We start from the raw sequence: 22,082 nt of genomic DNA on the forward strand, positions 1-22,082 counted from the left end.
GAAAGGTAGAATACTGTATGATTTCAAATGTATGGCATTATAGACACTTGTCAGCACCCACAGATTATTTAGCACAAGCAATGAGTTCTATACTATAGTCAATAATATATCAGTGCTGGCTAGACAGTGTGGTACAGGTATGTAAATCCCAACACTTAGGAAGACCACCACAAGTTTCTGGTCTCCTAGATTTTCCAGGTCAACTATAGTTTCTACATCATAAAGCTTTACTCAAAAAGAAAAAAAAATATTAAAAATATACGTTTTGCTTGGTAATTTGAAACTGCTCCCCATCCCCTCCAAAAAAAATCTATGAAAAAATAAAAGTATAGCAAAACAAACCCACTAAAACAAAATCATTTCTCAGATAGCTAAGCATTTAGCAAATCCAAAACAAGACCATGAGGCTATGGCAAGATGGTAGGTTTTAGGAAGGTGTCATTAGATAGATGGCTGCTGATTTGTCGGCAGATTGTCCTCTCTGCTGGAAAAGACAGGAGCAGGGGCTTCTGAAGACTGATGTCCAGGTTTTTTAGCCATTATAGAGAACATAGAATGTTTTTCTTTGCTTCTTCCCTTCCCTTCAGATCAGAGTAAAACCTTGATATTGCCTAAGGCAGCATATTTGGGGATAGTGCATTTTTCTTTGTATGGCTTCTAATTTCAAAGTTTCTCATGATCTTCTTGTTGCTGTGAACAAATTCAGGACATAACAAATTATCTTTCACTCCTGGTTCTTGGACAACACAGGCTGGTAAAAGAAAGAGAAAATTTATCCCTTGGGGAGTGTCTGGAACCCAGGAACGAACAGCATGAAATTGCAGGCAAATCCAGCCTTTCCTATCTGCAGGGCACTGCCTTCCATGGACCACACACCATCTGAATCCAGTGGTTTGTGGCAGAAAGGCCTCTACAGAAGAGGGAGAAGGACAGCGATTCACAGACACTGGCTGAGCAACTCTCAGCAATTCTTCTCCAGGCTGCAAATATGGACACCTAAGCCCCTGAGATGAAGGTAGACTTTCCAGTGTACCATTATCCTGCTTCCTACTTTAGCAACTGCTTAAAGGCCCAATTCCTATGAAGACTATCTTGGGTTTCTTGGGAACCAGCTTCATTCTGGCCTCATGAGCTGTGTTGGGAATATATCATTCTTGTATAGAATATGAATGTCTCCAAAACCTCAAATAAACCTCAACTTTCTTGCCATCTGTACTCAAGTTATGATAACGAAACCATTCCGGAAGAATGTTCTGGAACACATCATTAATAGGAGGCATGGTGGCCAGAGGAGAGGTGCTTGGTATGGTTCTTGTTGGGTTTTGATTCCCTCAGACCTCACCAGAGAACGGACTGGTGGTTTGTGGTCTATGGTTGAAGAAACATTTGATTCTGTAGGATATTCTGTGGTTGGCTCCTCAGTAAATGGGACCAGTGTTAAAATCACACTTTCTTCATCCAATTTTTTCTCAGATTGGTCCTTGTTGTAAGTGTCCTGGCCGAAGTATGACACTTTCAGGCAGGCTTGGGCAAAGACAAAGGCAGCAGTTGAGTGAATGCCGACTTCTTTTATAGGTCTATTTATACATTTTTTCTAATTAGTTATTTTATTAATTTACACCTCAAATGTTCCCCCCAACCCCCCTCAGAGTTCTTCTCCCATTCCCCCTATTCGCTCTGAGAAGTTGCCTCTCCCCCACCAGATATCCCCTCACCCTGGGGCATCAAGTTTCTAAAAGATTAGGCACATCCTCTCCCACAGAGGCCAGAAAAGACAACCTTCTGCTATATATGTGCTTTGGACCAGCCCTGTATGCTCGTTGGTTGGTGGCTTAGTCTCTGAGAACTCCCAAGGGTCCAGGTTAGTTGACACTGTTGGTCCTCCTGTGGAGTAATCATCAATTAATACTTCACCTAACTCTTCCATAGGAGTCCCCAACCTCTGTCCAATGCTTGGCTGTATCTGCATCTGTCTCAATCAGCTGCTGAGTAGAGTTTCTCAGAGGACAGCCATATTAGGCTCCTGTTGCAACACAGCATAACATCAGTAATAGTGTCAGGGATTGTTATCCACCCATAGAATGGATCCCAGTTGGGCCAGTCACTGGTTGGCCATTCCTTCAGTTGCTGGAAGCCATGGCCTCAGCCATGGCCTTGTGGATATATTCTAGTTTACTTAAAAAATCATGAGAGAACATTCGTTGTCATAATAGTAAGAATGTTTGTGGGAAAAGAGGACACTGTGACCATTGGTTCCAGGAGCTGAAGATTGCCACCTGACCTTCAGAGAGCCCCTGGGCTCTTCCCTCCTACCTTGGAGCCTCCTCTTGCTTATGCTTATATTGTCACTCCTGAATAAAGTTTTTAGAGCTTGATCAGAATGATTGACTTGCCTTCATTCTTCGTGTCTCTTGTCCCTCCCCCCCCCTCTTTCTCCTGCTCTGGGTCCCCACTGTCCCTGCAGGTCAGGGCATTCAGTCTCTGCTCCATTTTGTCCCTGCATTAATTTTACATAGGAGAGACGTTGGGTTGAAAGATTTATAAGTGGTGTTTTAGTCAGGGTTTCTATTCCTGCACAAACATCATGACCAAGAAGCAAATTGGGGAGGAAAGGGTTTATTCGGCTTACACTTCTATACTGCTGTTCATCACCAAGGAAGTCAGGACTGGAACTCAAGCAGGTCAGGAAGCAGGAGCTGATGCAGAGACCATGGAGGGATGTTCCTTACTGGCTTGCTTCCCCTGGCTTGCTCAGCCTGCTCTCTTATAGAACCCAAGACTGCCAGCCCAGGGAGGTCCCACCCACAAGGGTCCTTTCCCCTTGATCACTAATTGAGAAAATGCCTTACAGTTGAATCTCATGAAGGCATTTCCTCATCTGATAACTCCAGCTGTGTCAAGTTGACACAAAACTAGCCAGTACAGGTGGGTTGGTGTCTTATCCCTCCACTGGGGGTGAGGGTCATGTCTGGGTGGTAGAGGTGATCACTTCAGATTCCATATCTCCACTGTTAGGTATTTTAGCTAAGGCCACCACATTGAGTCCTGAGATCCTCTCCCATCCCAGGTTCCTTTTTCTCTTCCCCCTTACTCCCATGATTATTTTATCCTTCCTTCTAAGTGGGATTTAAGCATAGTCATTTGGGCTTTCCTTCTTATTCTTCAGGTCTGTGGGGTCTATCATTGGTATTCTGAACTTTTGGGCTAATATCCACTTATCAGTGAGCTCATACCATGCATGTCCTCTTGGGTCTGGGTTACATCACTCAGGATGAAATTTTCTAGTTCCAGTCATTTGTCTGAAAATTCATGATGTCCTTGGTTTTAATAGCTGAATAGTCTTCCACTGTGTAAATAATCCACATTTTCCATATTCATTCTTCATTTGAAGGGCATCTAGTTGCTTCCACTTTCTGGCTATTATGAATAAGGCTGCTATGAACATGGTGGAGCACTGTCATTGTAGTATGGTGGAACATCTTTTGTGTATAGGCCCAGGAATGGTATAGCTGGGTCTTCAAGTAGAACTATTTCCAATTTTCTCAGGAACTGCCGGATTGATTTCCAGAGTTGTTGTACAAGTTTGCAATCCTACCAGTAATGGAGGAGTGTTCCTCTTTCTCCACATCCTTACTAGCATGTGCTGTCTCTTGAGTTTTTGATCTTAGCCATTCTGATTGGTGTAAGGTTGAATCTCAGGGTTATTTTGGTTTGTATTTCTCTGATGACTAAGGATGTTGAACATTTCTTTAAGTGCTTCTCTGCTATTTGAGATTTCTCTGTTCAGGATTCTGTTTTGCTCTGTACCCTATTTTAAAATTGGGTTATTTGATTTCTTGGAGTCTAAATTCTTGAGTTCTTCATATATTTTTTGAAATCATTAGCCTTCTGTCAGATCCTAGTGAAGATATTTTCCAAATCTGTAGACTGCCATTTAGTTCTATTGTCAGTGTACTTTGCCTTGCAGAAGCTTTTACGTTTTAGGTTTCATGTGGTCTCATTTATTAATTGTCACTCTTGGAGTCTGAGTCATTGGTGTTCTGTTCTTCCTTTCCAACTTGTATCCCTTTGTTCTCCTTCTCTTGTCTTAGTGCTTTAGCTAGAACTTCAAGTACTACATTGAATAGATAGAGGGAGAGTGGCCAGCCTTCTCTTGTCTCAGATTTTAGTGGGAATGCTTCAAGTTTCTCTCTGTTTAATTTGATGTTGGCTATTGATTTGCTGTATATTACTTTTATTACGTTTAGGTATGTGCTTTGAATTTCTGACCTCTCTAAGACTTTTAACGTAAAAAGATGTTGGATTTTATCAAAGACTTTTTTAGCATCTAATGACAGGATTATGTGATTTTTTCTTTGAGTTTGCTTATATAGTCAATTACATTGATGAATTTTTGTATATTATCTATGTGTGTGTAATTATTTTCTTCTGGTTTGTTGTGCGATGATTAATTTCTTGTGTTTTCTTGGATTTAGTGTTGGAGTTTTCCTTCTAGAATCCTCTGTAGGCTGGATTATTAGAAAGATGTTGTTTAAATGTGGTTTTGTCATGGAATATATTGATTTCTCCATCTATGGTGATTGAAAGTTTTTCTGGGTACAGTAGTTGGGGCTGGCATCTGTGGTTTCTTAAGGTCTGTAAGACATCTATCTATCTGTCCAGGACTTTCTGGCTTTTAGAGTCTCTATTGAGAATTCATGTTCAATTCTGATAGGTCTGCCTTTATATGTATGTTACTTGGCCCCTTTCCCTTATAGCTTTTAATATTCTTTCTTTGTTCTGTACATTTAATATTTTAATTATTATGTGGTGGGGAGACTTTCTTTTCTGGTCCAATCTATTTTGTGGGCTTCTTGTATATTTATGTGTGTATGTTTATGGTCATCTCTTTCTTTAGGTTAGGGAAGTTTTCTTCTATGATTTTGTTGAAGATGTTTCTGGCTCTTTGAATTGGGACTCTTCACCTTCTTCTATTCCTGTTATTCTTAGGTTTGGTCTTTTCATTATGTCCCAAATTTTCTGGATTAGAAACTTTTTACACTTGGAGTTTTCTTTGACCAATATATCAATATCTTCTATGGCATTTTCTATGTCTGAGATTCTCTTCCATCTTTTGTATTCTGTTGATAATGCTTGCATCTGAAGTTCCTGTTCTCTTTTCTGGGTTTTCCACCTCCAGGGATGCCTCAATTTGTGATTTCTTTATTGTTTCTATTTCCATCTTTAGGTCTTGGACTTCTTCATTCATTTCTTTCAGTTGTTTGATTATATTTTCCTACATCTCCTTAAGGGATGTATTTGTTTCCTCTTTAAGGTCTTCTACTTGTTTGAGTGTTTTCTGTATTCCTTTAAGGAAGTTATTTATATTGTCTTTAAAGTCCTCTATCATCTTCAGGATATGGGATTTAAGATCAGAATCTGGTTCTGATTCTGATTCAGGTTTGTTAGGGTATCTAGGACTTGCTGTAGTAGGAGAGGTATGTTCAGATGGTGCCAAACAGCATTGGGTTCTGTTGATTATGTTCTTGTTCTTGTTTTTCACCATCTGATTGTATCTGGTGTTAATTGTCCTGGGTGTCCTGGGGGATTGGAACAGGAGAGCAGGCCTCCTGAAAGACAGGCAGAGTTGTGCAGTGGGGAAGCAGGCATGCCAATCAGCTCTGAGTGCAGGTGAAAGTTCGAACTGGAAGAGAGATGGAGCTTCAGCAGGGCCCGACAGAGCCCGTATCTGCTAGGCTCTGTGGTGTCCCTGCTAATGTGAGGGTTGGGATGAGTGTCTCATCTGTGTCCCTGGTTAGAGCAATCCTCCTGGGAGTGGGCACTCCTATATGTCATAGATACCTTGAATGTTTTTATCAGGAGGTTTATGTTGTTGTTGTTGTTTTCTGATGTAGCCATTTCTTTTATTGTATCTTCAATACCTGGGACTATCTTGTATTCTGTGGGTGAAGAGTTCTTCTGTAGTTCCTCTTAAAATGCTTTAATATTTTACTTTTAGAATTCCCCCAGTTTATATTTTATTTATTGATTCTATTTTTATTTTTATGTCTTGAACAGTTTTATTAACTCCCTTCAACTGTTTATGTTTCCTTTGATTTCTTCAAGGAATTTATCCATTTCTTCCAATTTCTTGTTTGTTTTTTTTTCCTGGATTCTGTTAAGGGATTTATTAATTTCCTCTTTTAGGAGCTCTGTCATCCTCATGTAGTTGATTTAAGGCTTTTGTGTGTGTGTGTGTGTGTGTGTGTGTGTGTGTGTGTGTGTGTGTGTGCTTCAGCTATGTTGTAACATTCAGGGTCTGTTGTGGTAGGATAGAAAGACTCTAGTGTGGACATGTTGCCCTGGTTGTTATTGATTATGTTTTTATGCTGGTGTCTCGGTATATGGGATGATACATGCTGATTTTTGGATTTTTGTTGGGTGGACATTTTATTCCTTGGTTTCTGTCTCCTTTCTGGATTTTAGAAGAGTATGACAATGGTATGTTGCCTGGTTTTCTGGTCTGCTCAGCTGGTGTATTCTCAGGGAATGGCTTCTGGTGTTGGAGGCTGGAATACTGGGAAGTGTTGGAGGAGCGAAGGTTGGAGCAGAAGGTCTTTCTGATCTCTTGGGGAGGATGTCAGAGGGGAAAGGGAGACTACAGTAGGTTTCCTGCTATTGAGCCAGGGATAAGACTTAGGAGATTCTGCTGCAGGGCTGGAGGTGAGATTAGGAGATTGTATCTAGATGAGCACAGAGAGAACAAAAGGTCTGAAGCCAGCTGTAGTAATAATAGTTTAATAAATTCCGGCACAGGTTCTGTTGTGTTTATAAAAAGATAAGGAGAGAGGGGATCTGTTTGGTGGTTGTGCAGTCAGGTGTGGAGGAAGGGGCTGCTTCTTTGGGCCCATTCTGCGGTATCCTTTCCCCCTGATGGACCAGCCATGGGGAGGGGAGCAGAGAGTAGTAGAGGCAGAGAAAGGGAGAGAGAGAGAGAGAGAGAGAGAGAGAGAGAGAGAGAGAGAGAGAGAGAGAGGGGGGGGGGGGGGAGGAAGGAGGAGGAGAAGGAGGAGGGGGGGAGGGGGCCGGCCATGAACACATGGAGAGAGAGGGAAGAGGGGAATGGGAAGAGGTGAGAGGACAGATGGAGAGCAAGAAGGCAAGAGAGCATGGGAGGAGCAAGCAGCACTTTTTATAGTGAGTCATGCACACCTGGCTGTTGCCATATAACTGTAGGGTGGAGTGTAGACAAAAATGCTAACAGGTTCCTTATTGCCTTAAACCATTTATGTTCCCCAATAAAATACACACACATACACACACACACGCACACGCACACACAGCCTTTATATTTTAATATGCCTTAAGTAGCACAATAGCTTGGCAACTGCCTAACCTCCATGTTGTTCCTGACAACTCTGAGATATTACTTACTAATTTCTATGTACCATCTTGGGTGCTCCTGATTCCAAATGAGCAGTCCTCATGTTCTCTTGGCCCCTTTACATGGCATGTCTGGTTCTTCCTTCTGCATGTTCTTCCATGATTACTCTCTTCTCTCCTCTCCTGCAACACTCTCCTAAGGCATGACAGCTATCTATCCCTTTTTCCTTCTTTCTCTTCCTCATGGTCCCATGCCTCAAAATCCTAAGCCCTGCCTCTCTCTTCTACCCAGATTTTGGCTGCTGGCACCTTTATTTACCAGTTAGAATTAACTAGGGGCAGGTTCCCAGAAGCTATGTGCAGACTCTCTCATGTAAACAATTTGGGGTACCCAAATTACCATTAAAATACAAGCAGCTACAGGCAGCCAGCCTGGTTTTCTGACAGGCATGTCCTGTGGGTTAGTAGGGGGTACCTGCTGGAGTAGAGGGCTGGGATACAGCTACTGACTAGGAGGAGGAAGGTTAAGAGGAAATGGTGTATGGGATCCAAAAGAGATGTGAGCAGGGGGCAAAAAGAAGTTTCATTGCAGTGCTCGGGACCAGACTGGAGGATTGGATTTAGAGGGATAAGGGAGTCATGAGGGTCTTCAGTTAAGCTTACCTGTTACCTCTTAGATGCTATGTTCCCAGTGAAAGTCTGCAGGTATTAGGGGAGGGGTTGGAGAGGAAATGGGAGAGAAGATCTTTGTGCTTTATTGTAAATGAGTCAGAGAAGAAAGGGAGACTACAGCCAGTTTCCTGCTACAGAAATGAAGATGGGACTTGGGTTAGGGGAGCTGGATCTCAGGAGCAGTGGGAAAGGTAGGAATCTGCCTTCTGCCTTGTTCTTCTGGGAGGAGTAGCCCTTGGGTTAGCAGGAAGTACATGTTGGGCTTGGGGTCTGGGACAAAGTAACAAGTAAGGTTGGAAGGAAAAAATCATGGGATTCATGGGAGATGAGAGGGGGACAGGGAAGTTTGCCATGGACACGTTGCTGCTGAGCTGGGGATAAGACTTAGGGAATAGAATCTGGGTAACAGAAAGAAAAGAGAAGGTCCACAGGCAGCTTTTCTTGTGGGTTTTATTCTGATATCCATCACCAGATGTGGTTTTATGCAAAGTCTTCCATATGTAAACCAATGATTCAGTAGAAGCAGAAGCTACTTCAAGGGTTGTTAGGAAAAGCAAATGAGCTAAAATATACACGCAAACCTTGCTTGTTACAAAATCAGTCATACAGCTCCCGTTAAGAGAGAACTCCATGCCCAAGGGCTTTGAAGAAGAATGCCCAGGAAGAGAGAGACGCAAAGCCCTCTCCAGTGACTCACTTGGTGTCTAACAACTATCATAATAACCTTAGGCATCTTCTTCAAGACCTTCTATACAAGACGTTTACAAATCTTCCTATAATGATCCCAACAGTAAATTTTGTTTTATTTTACTTTTTGAGACATGGTTTCCCTGGGTATTCCTAGCTATCCTGAAACTTGCTCTGTAGATCAGGTTGGTTTCAAACTCAGAGATCTGCCTGCCTCTGCCCCCAGAGTGCTAAGACTAATATATATGCCACAACAGTCCAGCTAAGCATTAAGCACTTTAAGTCTATTATATTTTACCATCTGAATATTAGTCTTTGTAAATGAGATCCACCTATGTCACTGAATGAAACTAGTAATTTAGAAACAAATATGTGTGGCTATGTGTTAAATAAAACTTTAATTACAAATATTGGGCAATGGCATATTGAGTCATGGAAACAAGTCCAACACTCCTTTCAGCTTTTCAAAGAAAGCTGATATGAGAATGATTCCTGCTAAGTGGTCATGGACTTCTCAGACACCCAAGACTTAGAAGAATTTCTGGGGAGTCATTTGTGAAACATCCAAGGTCCTAACACTGTTCATATTTGCTCTGATTAATCCATTAATTCAACAAATATTCATAAAGGGTATGCAATGGAGTGGGATGCCTGTTCAGTACTGAACAAAATAAAATTAAACTAAATGCAGGTACAGGAACTCAGATCTCTTATTGTTGTGGGAAATATTAAAAAGAACGGCCAGTTCCTGTACTACACTGGGGCCCTGGTGGATCACATGGCTCCAGCGGGTTTCTCATCTCAGCAGATTCTCTGGCCCAGAGCTCCTGAGATCCCCATACAAAGACTGACCACCTAGCAGTTAGCTGTTCCAATTCCCAGTAACCTGGTAAAATCAAAACTCTAGATGCTTATAATTAATCAGTCAGATTTATATATCAATAAATTCTCAATATGCAAGATGCCCACATAATAAATCCAGGGCTAACTGATAGTGGTACAAGCTGCCCACCTTGATTAGTCAACTTACCGCAATTATTCTATCTCTATATTGGATTATATCTACCTGTGGCTATGGAAAACCACTTGGGATCTGAATCATCCTTATTCTCTTTATTTTACTCCTAACAGTGTCACTGCTATTGGTCAACTTTACAATTGCATAGTTGAGCTGCACAATTCAGGACTCTATAGAGAGAAACACACCAAAAAACTTCTGGTGGTGTACTGCAGTTTCTGGCTGCTTCTGTGAACTCAGGCTGATTGGCAAAGTGATGTCAGTGGAGACAGGTGCATGTGCTGTAGCAAGCCCCATGGAGGACATATGATGTTTGGAAGGTATAAAAAGGATGCAGTGGACAGTTGGTGCTGAGTTAAGCTTGCTTATAGAACTAGCTGTACAAGGCTTTTGGGTCTCGAGTCTTCACTGAGCTCCACTGAGAAAGCCACAGTCAAGAACGTTTTCTGGTGTCCTTCCTGGTCTCTCCTGCTGACCGGAGCTGAGGCTGAGGCCTGACTGTCTCTGCTAGGTAGGGCCACTACTGCTGATTCGTGTTTGCTAACCTGACTCTACCGAACTGTGCTAGTGTATCCATGAAGTGATAATGAGTGGCTCGATCTACCTACCACTGCTGACCTGTGAATGGAGTTGTCGATTTCCAGACAACACAGAGGGGAGCTGCTCCAAAGAACTTTTCTAAACAGGTCCCCCTCCTCCCTCCCTCCCTCCCATATCCTTTCTTTCCCACTACCTTGGCGAGTGGTGGACTAAAAGAGAGGTTAAAGCATTTAAGAACAATCATTAAAATTATATTTTGAAAAAAATTAAAGTTATACATCATAGCAATAGAAACCGTAAGACCAAGCTGATAGCAGAACAATAATCTTAAGTCCAAACCTCAGGCATGTCATGATAGGGGGTATGAAGAAGGGTGTTTTTTGTTTGTTTGTTTGTTTGTTTGGTTGGTTGGTTGGTTGGTTGGTTTGGTTTGGTTTTGTAATGGGGCAAACTATAAGATGACCTTCAATAATGCAAGCAGGCCAAAACTGGCCTGTTTTTCCAAGTTAAGGGGTTAATGTAACTCAAAACAATCTTTGGGTGTCTTTGTAAGCAAGTTACAGAAGAAGAAAAAAAAAGAAAGAAAGAAAGAAAGAAAGAAAGAAAGAAAGAAGGAAGGAAGGAAGGAAGGAAGGAAGGAAGGAAGGAAGGAAGGAAGGAAGAAAGAAAAGAAGGAAGAAGGAAAACCAAAACCACAGTTAGCCACATCACAACAAGTAAATGGCCAAGGCTATATATTTCTAGGTGGAGTCACTGAGGCAGGGGTTTTTTCTGGGATTTTGCGTCTAGGGCAAACAGTCATTATGTATGATGGAGGCCCAGCACAGTCTGAGGTTTCTCTGGCCTGGCCCTTACACTTGCTCCACTCTAGTTGCCTGCTACCCTGCTTCCCTTAGCGTGGACACTCTTGGAGTTGGAAGCCAAAATAAACTCTGTATTCTGTAAGTCACTTTTGGCCCGGGAGTTTCATCACAGCAACAAGTAACCGACACACCCATGACATTGAGGTAACCATCAGAAAAGCTTCAAATGTGAATGATTTGAAGTGATTAAATAGGCTGAGAGTAGCGGGGAGGTCAGGGATGCTGCGTCTCATTATTGGAAAGGAAGCAGTGTTTATGAGCAGTCTGTAATAACATGGAAATACTTCTAATTTAAGTGGGAAGTCTGGTTGCAAATTGTGTATACAAAGCATTCACAAGTGCATGAAGATGAAAGGGAAAACAAACATACATTGCAGAGGGAGAGGGCTGGGAGGATGCGTGCCAAATCATTCGCAACTCGCTGGGGGGTGGGAAAGGGATCGTTTTATTTTTGTCACAACTTTCTTTATTTTGGTATTTTCCTAATTTTCTATACCAAACATGCACAGCTTTTCCTGTGCCAGTATACTTGAAGCCTTGTCTGGAGGCCCTGTACTCTCTGTGGTGGGGTCCAGGGAAAAGGGAAGGCTTGGCTGGGAGGCAGAGGGCAAGCCAGGGAATCACAAGCACACTCCCTTAATTTCTAAGTTTCCTTTCTCTTCTGGATGCCTAGGGTTAATTCTAGGGAAACTCACCATGCATGGAGGGAACCCTTATTCTCTTTATTTTACTCCTAACAGTGTCACTGGAGGAAAATGACATGAATCCCACCTGCTTAAATCTACATACTTTGATGAACATGGATACTTGCATATATGCCCATGAAACCACCACTACTTCTAAAACTTTCCTTCCCTCTCATCTCTCTTTCTCTCCTCTGCTTTTCTTTTTCAGTAGAAATATTTACATGAATTCAAAGTAGAAAGACTTATAAAAGCGTCAAGTAAGAAACTGGAGAGATGTATCAGCATTTAAGATCATTTGCTGTTCTAGAAGGGGACCCAACACATACACGCACACACACACACACACGCACAGACACACACACAGACACACACACACACACACACACACACCACCCCGGTGGCTCACAACCTCCTATACCTCGAGCTCCACAGTTCTGGATGCCCTTGTCTGCCTCTGTGGGCATGTGACATGCTCATAGAGACATTCATTACAAATCCTAAAATGGCAGTTACTAGGATAGGAACTCAGTGGGGAGGAAATTGCAGAGCTCTTTGTTTTGCATCAAGTTTCAGTCATAAAACGACTGGATTCTAGAGATCTGTTGCATAGCATTGTGCCTGCAATTAATGATGCTGTTTGGTACTTTCACAGAACCATGAGGGAGTAAACCTTACAGTAATCTTCCTGACCACAACTGCTTGTTCTTGGCACCATGGCCTACAACTCAGATTCCAAACTTGCTTGCTTGTCTTGAAATAGTATATGAACACACCAATGTCAAATAGAACATTTACAGTCACAGGTTGTAATGAAGAAAGCAGGAGTTGAATTATAGAGATTTACCACTCATTTCTTTTTTCGGGGGTGGGGTGGGGAGAATGCCTGAACCAAACCCCTTCTAGTACAGCACATACAAAGGTATGTAGAAGAAACAACTCCTACCATTAAGTTTCCATTGTTAATGGTGCAATGATATGCCTTACTTCCTAGGATCATTATGAAGGGGAGAGAGTCCATGCTAAGGCCATGATATGATACGACAGGTACATGCTTTTGATATGGAATTTGTAATAGTCTTCACTATTGTGTCTCTATATCACAGAACTGGGTTAAATACATCACATACACTGTCCCAGTCAATCCTATCATTGTTCTCCCATTTAGGGGGCCATTTTGATTTAATTTGGGCTGCTACATAGATATTCAGGCAAGAAAGAACATGGCCATGGAACAGACAGTGTGCCATGATCCAGCAGTAATTGGGTAAGCTAGGTAACCTCTATAAGCACTCTTCCTATTATAAAAGATGGGGGTATTCAAAGGATGCATACCTTATAGGTGGTTTGAATAACTCAATAGAACTTGTTATGCAGATCAGACTGGCCTCAAACACACAGATACATGTCTGCCAGTGCCTTGGCCTGATATCTTTAACCCAGAATTAAATTGTTGGATGCACATGTCATCGATCAGTGCCTGTATATACCAGGCTATTAACTTCTTTCATTGTCTTCTGAAGCAGTGGTTTTATTGTGATATTTTAACTTCAAAGCTATGTTTCATTATCCTTCGTTTTATTTATCCCCTGGTACTGGTTCCCTCCATTCTGATTATCACTCTGTCTATTCCCATTCCTCTTCCAGAACATACTTTTCTTCTGTTGTCAAGTGTATTTCATTCCTTTCTTGTTCCCTTCACCTCTCTTTGAACCACTTTCCCTTCTCACTGTCCTGTTTCTATTTTCATGTCACACACATACATATACACACACCCATACACACATGTCTACACACATGCACACACATATACACATAAGTACACATATATACACATACTCACACGTGCACACACACACACACACACACCCCTGTACTCTGTATATTATAGAATAATGCACTTCTTCTCTTTCTTCCTTTGAAAACCACCTGTTAATCCATTAGCCCATTTATTGCTTGAATTTTTCAATGTTTAAAATTTTTCTATGGAGTCTAGATATTAATTGCCCGTTGGCTATATAGCTGACAGAGATGTCCTCCCAGTCTTCTGTCTGGTTATTTTGTAGAAACTTAAATGTCATGCATTAGTATTTGTCAGTTCTTGGGATTATTCCCTGTGCTGTCGGGGTCCTTTTCAGAATGATCTTGCATCTATACCTTGAAGTAATTTGACTTTACTTTTCTTTAGCAATTTAAGATTTCAAGGATTTATCGTTAGGCATTTACTTCATTTCTAATCCATTTTAGTGCAGGGTGAGAGACATGGATCTAGTTTTGTCTTTTACATATGGATATCCAGTTTTCTGAGTACCTTTGTTGAAAAGGACTCCCCCACCCCCTTGATTCATGCCTTTGGTATTTGGTTTTTCAACAGTGACTACAGCTGTTTGGGTGTATTTCTGGATTCACCCAAACAGCTGATATTTTTTTCCATTAGTCTGTGCATCTGTTTTGTGCCAGTGCAAAGCTGGTTTGCCACTATGAAACTGTAGTATAATTTGAGGGCACATATTATATTCCCAGCAGCATTGCTTTTTTTTTTTAAAATCAGGAATTACTTTCAATATTTAAGGATTTTTGTTTCTTTCCTTTTTTGTTTCTACATGAATTTTAAGAGATTTTCCTAATTCTACAATGAATGTAATTGGAATATTGATGGGTATTGCATTGAAACTATAGTCAATTTCAGTAGTGTAGTTATTTCACCATCTTCATTATGCCCATCTATCAGCATAGGAGAGGTTTTCCACAGTCTACTGAGTTCTTCAGGGTTCTCATTGTATAGCTTTTTCCTTCTCTAGTAGACCTCTTAGGTCACTCACTGTTTTGAAGTCTTGTGAATGGGTCATTCCCCTTTTACTCCTTTATCAAAAAATATAGTTTGTGTATGGATGTGTGCAGTTGTAGAAGCCTGAGGTTGGTGCCAATTGCCTTTCTCTATTACCCTCCACCTTATCATTTGGAGACATGGTCTCTCACTGGAACCTGAAGCCTGCTGTTTCAGTGGGACTGGCTGGTGAGTGAGACCCTCAGACCTGTCTGCCCCTATATCCTCAGCTTGGAGGTCACAAGCACAGACTGGCATGGACAGCTTTTCTGTGGATTCTAGAAATCTAAGTCATGCCCTCATGCTACTATAGCAAACACTTTACCAATTGGACTACCTTTCCAGGCCTCTCAAAGCTTGTTATATTGGAATATAGAAAGGGTACTAATTTTAATATGCTGATTCTGTATCTTGCTACTTTTATTTATCCAGTCCAAAGAGTTTTCTGGTGGAGTCTTTAGGGTCTTTTACTTAAAGGAGTAGTAGGTAATATGCAAATGGAGATAATTTAACTTCTTGCTTACTCATTTGTATTCCTTTGGTTTCTTTTTTTATTAGATATTTTCTTTATTTACATTTCAAATATTATCCCCTTTCCTGGTTTCTGCTCTGAAAACCCCCTATCCTCTCCCTCTTCCCCCTGCTCACTAACCCATCCACTCCTGCTTCCCTGTCCTGGAATTCCCCTATACTGGGGCATTGAGCCTTCTCAGGACCCAAAGGCCTCTCCTTCCATTAATGTCCAACAAGGCCATCCTCTGCTACATATGCAGCTGGAGCCTTGAGTCCCTCCATGTGTACTCTTTGGTTGGTGATTTAGTCCCTGGAAGCTCTGGGGGTACTGGTTGGTTCATGTTGTTGTTCCTCCTATGGGGCTGCAAGCTCCTTCAGCTCCTTCAGTCCTTTCTCTAGCTCCTCCATTGGGGACCTAGTGCTCAGTCTAATGGTTCACTTAGAGCATCCATCTCTGGCACTAGCAGAGCCTCTCAGGAGACAGCTATATCAAGCTCCTATCAGAAAGCACTTGTTGGAATCCACAATAGTGTCTGGATTTGGTGACTGTATATGGGATGGATCCCCAGGTGGGGCAGTCTCTGGATGGTCATTCCTTCAGTCTCTGCTCCATACTTTGTCTCTGTATCTCCTCACAAGTGTATTTTGTTCCCATTTCTTTTTTTTTTTTCCTGTCAGCTTTCTTTATATAGGAAACCAGATGTAAATATGCTGTTTCAGTTACATACATCTCATATTTTTATATGATTGCTGTTTGTTCCCATTTCTAAGAAGGACAGAAGTATCCATACTTTGGTTTTCTTTATTCTTGAGCTTCATGTGGTCTGTGAATTGCATCTTGGGTATTCTGAGATTCTGGGATAATATACCCACTTATCAGTGAGTGCATACTGTGTGTGTTCTTTTGTGATTGGGTTACCTCACTCAGGATAATATTTTCAAGTTCCATCCTTTTGCCTAAGAATTTCATGAATTCATTGTTTTTAATAACAGAGTAGTATTCAATTGTGTAAATGTACCACATTTTCTGTATACATTCCTCTGTTGAGGAACATTTGGGTTCTTTCTAGCTTCTGGCTATTATAATATGAAGCAATGATAACTTGATCATGGAAGAAATAAAGAAAGAAATTAAAGGCTTTTTCAAATTTACTGAAAATGAAGGTACAACATATCCAAACTTACGGGACACAATGAAAGCAGTGCTAAGAGGAAAACTCATAGCTCTGAGTTCCTCCAAGAAGAAGCTGGAGAGAGTATGCACTAGCAGTTTAACAGCACATCTGAAAGCTCTAGAACAAAAAGAAGCAAATACATCCAAGAGGAGTAGATGGCAGGAAATAATCAAACTCAGAGCTGAAATCAACCAAAGAGAAACAAAAAGAAGTATACAAACAATCAACAAAACCAGGGTCTGGTTCTTTGAGAAAAATCAACAAAATAGATCAATCCTTAGCCAGACTAAGTAGAGGGCATAGAGACAAATTAAGAAAATCAGAAATAAAAAGGGAGCTATAACAATAGAAACTGAGGAAATTTAAAAAAAAAAATCAGATCCTACTACAAAAGCCTATACTCAACAAAACTGGAAAACATGGATGAAATGGACAATTTTCTAGACAGATACGAGGTACCAAAGTTAAACCAGGATCAGATAAACAATCTAAACAGTCCCATAATCTCTAAAGAAATAGAAGGAGTCATTAATAGTCTCCCAACCCAAAAAAGCCTGGGAGCAGATGGTTTTAGTGCAGAATTCTATCAGACCTTCAAAGAAGACCCAATACCAACACTCTTCAAACTATTCCACAAAATAGAAACAGAACGAACACTGCCCAATTTGTCCTATGAAGCCACAATTACTCTGATACCAAAACCACACAAAGACCCAACAAAGAAAGAGAACTTCAGACCAATTTCCCTATGAATATCGATGCAAAAACACTCAATAAAATTCTCACAAACTGAATCCAAGAACACATCAAAATGATCATTCAGCATGATCAAGCAGGCTTCATCCCAGGGATGCAGGAGTGGTTCAATATACAGAAATCCATCAATGTAATCTACTACATAAACAAACTCAAAGGAAAAAAAAAAACACATGATAATTTCATTAAGATGCTGAAAAAGCATTTGACAAAATTCAACATCCCTTCAAGTTAAAAGTCTTGGAAAGATCAGGAATTCAAGGCCCATACCTATACATAGTAAAAGATTGCTTTTCCTTATACAGCAAACCAGTAGCAAACATCAAACTGAATGAAGAGAAACTTGAAGGAGTCCCACTAAAATCAGGAACTAGATAAGACTGCATTCTTTCTCCCTATCTCTTCAATATAGTACTTGAAGTTCTAGCTAGAATAATTAGACAACAAAAGAAGGTCAAAGGGATACAAATTGAAGAGCAAGAAGTCGAACTATCACTATTTGCAGATGATATGATAATATACTTAAGTGACCCCAAAAATTCCACCATAGAACTCCTACAGCTGATAAACAACTTTAGCAAAGTGGCTGGATATAAAATTAACTCAAACAAATCAGTAGCCTTCTTATACTCAAAGGCTAAACAGGCTGAGAAAGAAATTAGGGAATGATACCCTTCACAATAGCCACAAACAATATAAAGTATCTTGGTGTGACTCTACTCCCTTTGATTTCTTTCACTTGTTTCATTGCTACAGCTAACATTTGAACACTGTATTACCCGAGAAGGGTGATAGAACTTCATCTGATCCTTGATTTTAGAGACAGCGCTTCCCATCTGTCTTAGTCAGGGTTTCTATTCCTGCACAAACATCATGACCAAGAAACAAGTTGGGGAGGAAAGGGTTTATTCGACTTACACTTCCATACTGCTGTTCATCACCAAAGGAAGTCAGGACTGGAACTCAAGCAGGTCAGAAAGCAGGAGCTGATGCANANGCCATGGAGGNATGTTNTTTACTGGCTTGCNTCCCCTGGCTTGNTCAGCCTNCNCTNTTATAGAACNCAAGANTNCCAGCCCAGNGATGGTCCCACCCACAAGGGGCCTTTCCCCCTTGATCACTAATTGAGAAAATGCCTTACAGTTGGATCTCATGGAGGCATCTCCTCAACTGAAGCTCCTTTCTCTGTGATAACTCCAGCTGTGTCAAGTTGACACAAAACTAGCCAGTACACCATCCTTTCCTTCTATGACTATGACAAAAGGTCCTGAATTGAATTCTGCTTCTCTGTAGTCTTGAGGTCCTTGGTCATTTTTATTAATGATTTTCTGAAATCTTCATGTGACATTATTCTGTTCTCTCTTTCTGCCAGACAACCAACCATACAGCCCGTACTGTATTCATCCTTGCTTCCTTCTTTCTCCTATATGTCACATCCTTTTAGTTTGTTTAGACAAGGCTTTATTGTATTGCTCTGGATGACCTAGACTAGGCTTGTCTTGATCTCACAGAGATCACCCTGCCTATATCTCTCAAGTACTGGGGTTAAAGTATGTACCATTATCTTGGCAATTGCTTGTCTCTTTCTCTGCTCTTTTCATGTACTATTTGGGGATTTCTAAGCGCTCCCTCTCTTCCTGTCTTTGGAATAGATCTGTTCTTGGTTTTGTTTTATTTTAAATCTTCTCTTTCTTTGGTTGACATGGAGGCAGTTTCTTGTTCACCATCTTATATTACACAGAACATCATCATTATCATGTTCATAACCATTACTGCCACCACCATCACCATCTATCGCTATTGTTTTCATTGTTCTACAGAAACATGGGGAGCTGGAAGTATATGGGTTCCTTTTATGTAGCAAAAGGTCACATACTTAGGACTTAAGGAAGAAAAACAATCACTTGATATCTTGATGAATATGACATTTTTCTTCTCCCAAGTCAGCTCTTTAGCTCAAGTAAATGTAGACAAAAAAATGTCTAAATGAACATAATGTCTACTAAATAGTGAACAAATAAGCAGAATTTAGAAAAATAAACATCAGGGGCTACTTGCCCTATCCTCCCTTCCTCTCTCTTTCTGTCTCTCTGTCTCTGTCTCTGTCTCTGCCTCTCTGCGCCCCCTCTCTTATTCTCTCAACTCCCCTCCCCATACCCTGAATAAAGTCTATTCTATACTATGAAAAAAAGAAAGAAAAGGAAACATAAGAAAGTGTCATTACAATAATGAAAATAACTATGGAGATTAAGGTGTACTACTGTGAGGCCAAGGTGATGCAGATGTGGCCAAGCTGAAGGTGAGGAATGGCTTATCACATGTAAAACAGAGCCTGAGCAGGCAATATCACATACACATCACTAGGCTCATAATCTGTATGGCTTGGTGGGAGACTGGAAGACGTAGATGGAAGAGTTGATGGCTTTGTGTTGCATATTGTGCACAAGAGGAAGAATATGGTTATAAATATTGCCTGAAACCACAAAGAGCCTGTCAAGTGTGATTTATTACTGCTAGAATTTCATCATTTCTTCTTGCCAAAGTGATTCTGTCTGTAGGTTTCTGCTGACCTTGCCCCTAGGAAGATAGCCCAGAGTGTGACCTCTCCATGTGCTGTATTGATACAAATCTTCATATGTACATTCAGGTCAGATACAAGCCCATGAAAAAAATATTCCGGGCTTACATTTACTGAGCCCTGAGGGGATGCTAAGAGCTGATAATAAAACTAGAGGCAATGAGTACTAATATTTTAAGCTTTTATAATATTCCAGACATACTGTATTATTGATTCTAAGATGCAATCAATAATTTACATTTTTATTTTATGCATCACTGAGAAAAAAACCCACACACGAATCTGTGGTAATTTGTCAATTGTAAGCCACATTCCAATTCCAGAGATGATAACATGTAGATGAGCATTTTAGGAGTGATGAAGTGTGTCGTTGGCTCACTTGGTTTTCCAGCCAACTCCACACAGCAAGTATTAATATATACCTCTTTCAGGAACAGGGAGCTAGAGGTATATTAAATGGCTTATTTGAAATCATGCTGTGAGTAGAGCCAAGAAACCTAGACAGATGGATCTAGGCTTGGGCACCTCCTGCAGTCTCTCTCCACCTCCCCTAATCCCTAGGCTGAGCTATAGTCTAATCTTCAGATATATGTCTTTCCTTTTCCACAGACTGACCCTGGAGCTGCTTCCTAGGTTTAGAGATTACTTCCTGGAGCCTTTCTGTATGAGGATTCACTGGTCTTGGATATCTAAAAATTGTGATAGCTTATGTAAGCAGGAGGAGCACTTGATTGTCAAAGGAGAGAGCTTGTAGAATGGTTCAGAAAGTGGGACCTACAGTAACATTAGAGTCCAGAAGACAATTGCTATCAAACATCAGCTTGAAGGACTCTGTATTAACCATTTCAGATTAGGTTTCTACATTTGTATTGTGGTTTGAGTCTACCTTCTGGGGCCATCTGGCCAGTTGGGGATGCTAAATGGTGGTCCCCTAAACATCAATGAGCACCCAAAGAGGAAATGTAGGCACTGTGCATGTCCTGAGACCAAAGTGCTTTCTTTGAGTGGTCTTGGGCAGGTTACTTAAGGTCTCTGCTTTTGATCCTTTGTCTGTAAAGCCAGGATCACTGAAATTCCATTTCACAGGGAGGTTGGAATGATTCAGCCATGATGATTGCATGCTTGTAGCTAGTATCTGATCAATGCCAGCTGCCATTGACCCTTTCGTGTGGAGGATTCCAAAGGCTATGGCTGTTTGTCACAGACCCTTCCTGATTCCTAGGGCCTCATTAATCATTTTCCCCAGAAGTCACCTGGAGTCCATAATTGTGGACATCTCACATTGGATACCCTTGAACTTCTACTTGGAAGTAAAAACATCACAAATTTTCATTTCTTTTTTTCTGTAGCACTTAAAGTCTGACATTGGTATATCCTTGGATCATTTCCAAAGCTATCCCACAAAAACCTTACTTTGTTTGATCAGCTATTTATACCCTGTGCACTTGGCACTGTGGTGCTGTCTGTGATTTATATGCAAGGAGACAGGTCGGCATCATCCATGAGCTTATGACTTGGTAGGTCAGAGTTTGCACTACCTTCAGTACCAGTTGACATCTTGCCATTTGTGTCCAGGCTGTTTTGCATATTGCAGGATGTTTTACAATGTTCTTGGCCTCTGCTCCAAGATTCCAAAAGTATGTCCCACCCTCTCCCTGTTACAGAAATTAACAAGGCCTCTTGATGATTCCAAATGTCCCCAGTTGAAAATCATTATGATATATAAATATAAGTTCCATGGGAGCCTGCCTGTGTCTCTCTGGTGCATGATCCAGTTTGTAAGGCCTAAAAGAGTAGCTGGCACATAACAGGGATTTAATATTTGCAAAATGATCAAATTAAACCCAAATTGTAGCAGTTGTCTGCTGAAAGCAAATAAATTGAAAGATTTCTGAAATTCTTATCATGTTCTAAACCAAGTAGCAGTGCCTTAGCTGGTGCAGAGAACCCTCTGAGCTTGGTTCTAAGTGACCTCCCCTACCCCATATTTTCCTTTGGATTCAGGGAATCTCCAAAGACTCATTTCCCTATGTTTATTTTTGCAAAATAAACTCAACTAGTAGTGAGGACGCTCACTAGCCAGCTGCATTCCTCCCATCCTAGGAGATCCATTGGGAAAACTCTCAAGCAAATACTTCAGTCCTCAAAGTGACAGAACAAGGTAAACCTACACGAATAAGAGAAGATGGTGCCTTATCACACAAGTGTAAAGCCAGTTCTCTTTGCCTGACAGGAATTTGAAGTGGTACAGCTGTGGCTGAGGTTGGAAGGGAGCCCAACATCAAGGGAGTCTGTGTTTGTCTCTCTCATTCATCCTGAGACAGAGGTGCCAGGGATCACTCAGAATCCTACATAATCCTCAGTGCATCCCTGATTCTCCAGATGTCTCACTCATGGCTCCTTCTGGT

At 41.0% G+C, this 22,082-nt stretch overlaps 1 pseudogene; it reads right to left on the reverse strand.

Annotated features, from left to right (window-relative positions):
• Positions 1-611: 611 nt before the first annotated feature.
• The window catches only part of LOC110312003, an 85,834-nt pseudogene continuing 64,363 nt past the window's right edge, over positions 612-22,082 (reverse strand).

Source organism: Mus caroli, chromosome 16 (genome assembly GCF_900094665.2).
Source record: "Mus caroli chromosome 16, CAROLI_EIJ_v1.1, whole genome shotgun sequence".
Classification (NCBI taxonomy): Eukaryota; Metazoa; Chordata; class Mammalia; order Rodentia; family Muridae; genus Mus; species Mus caroli.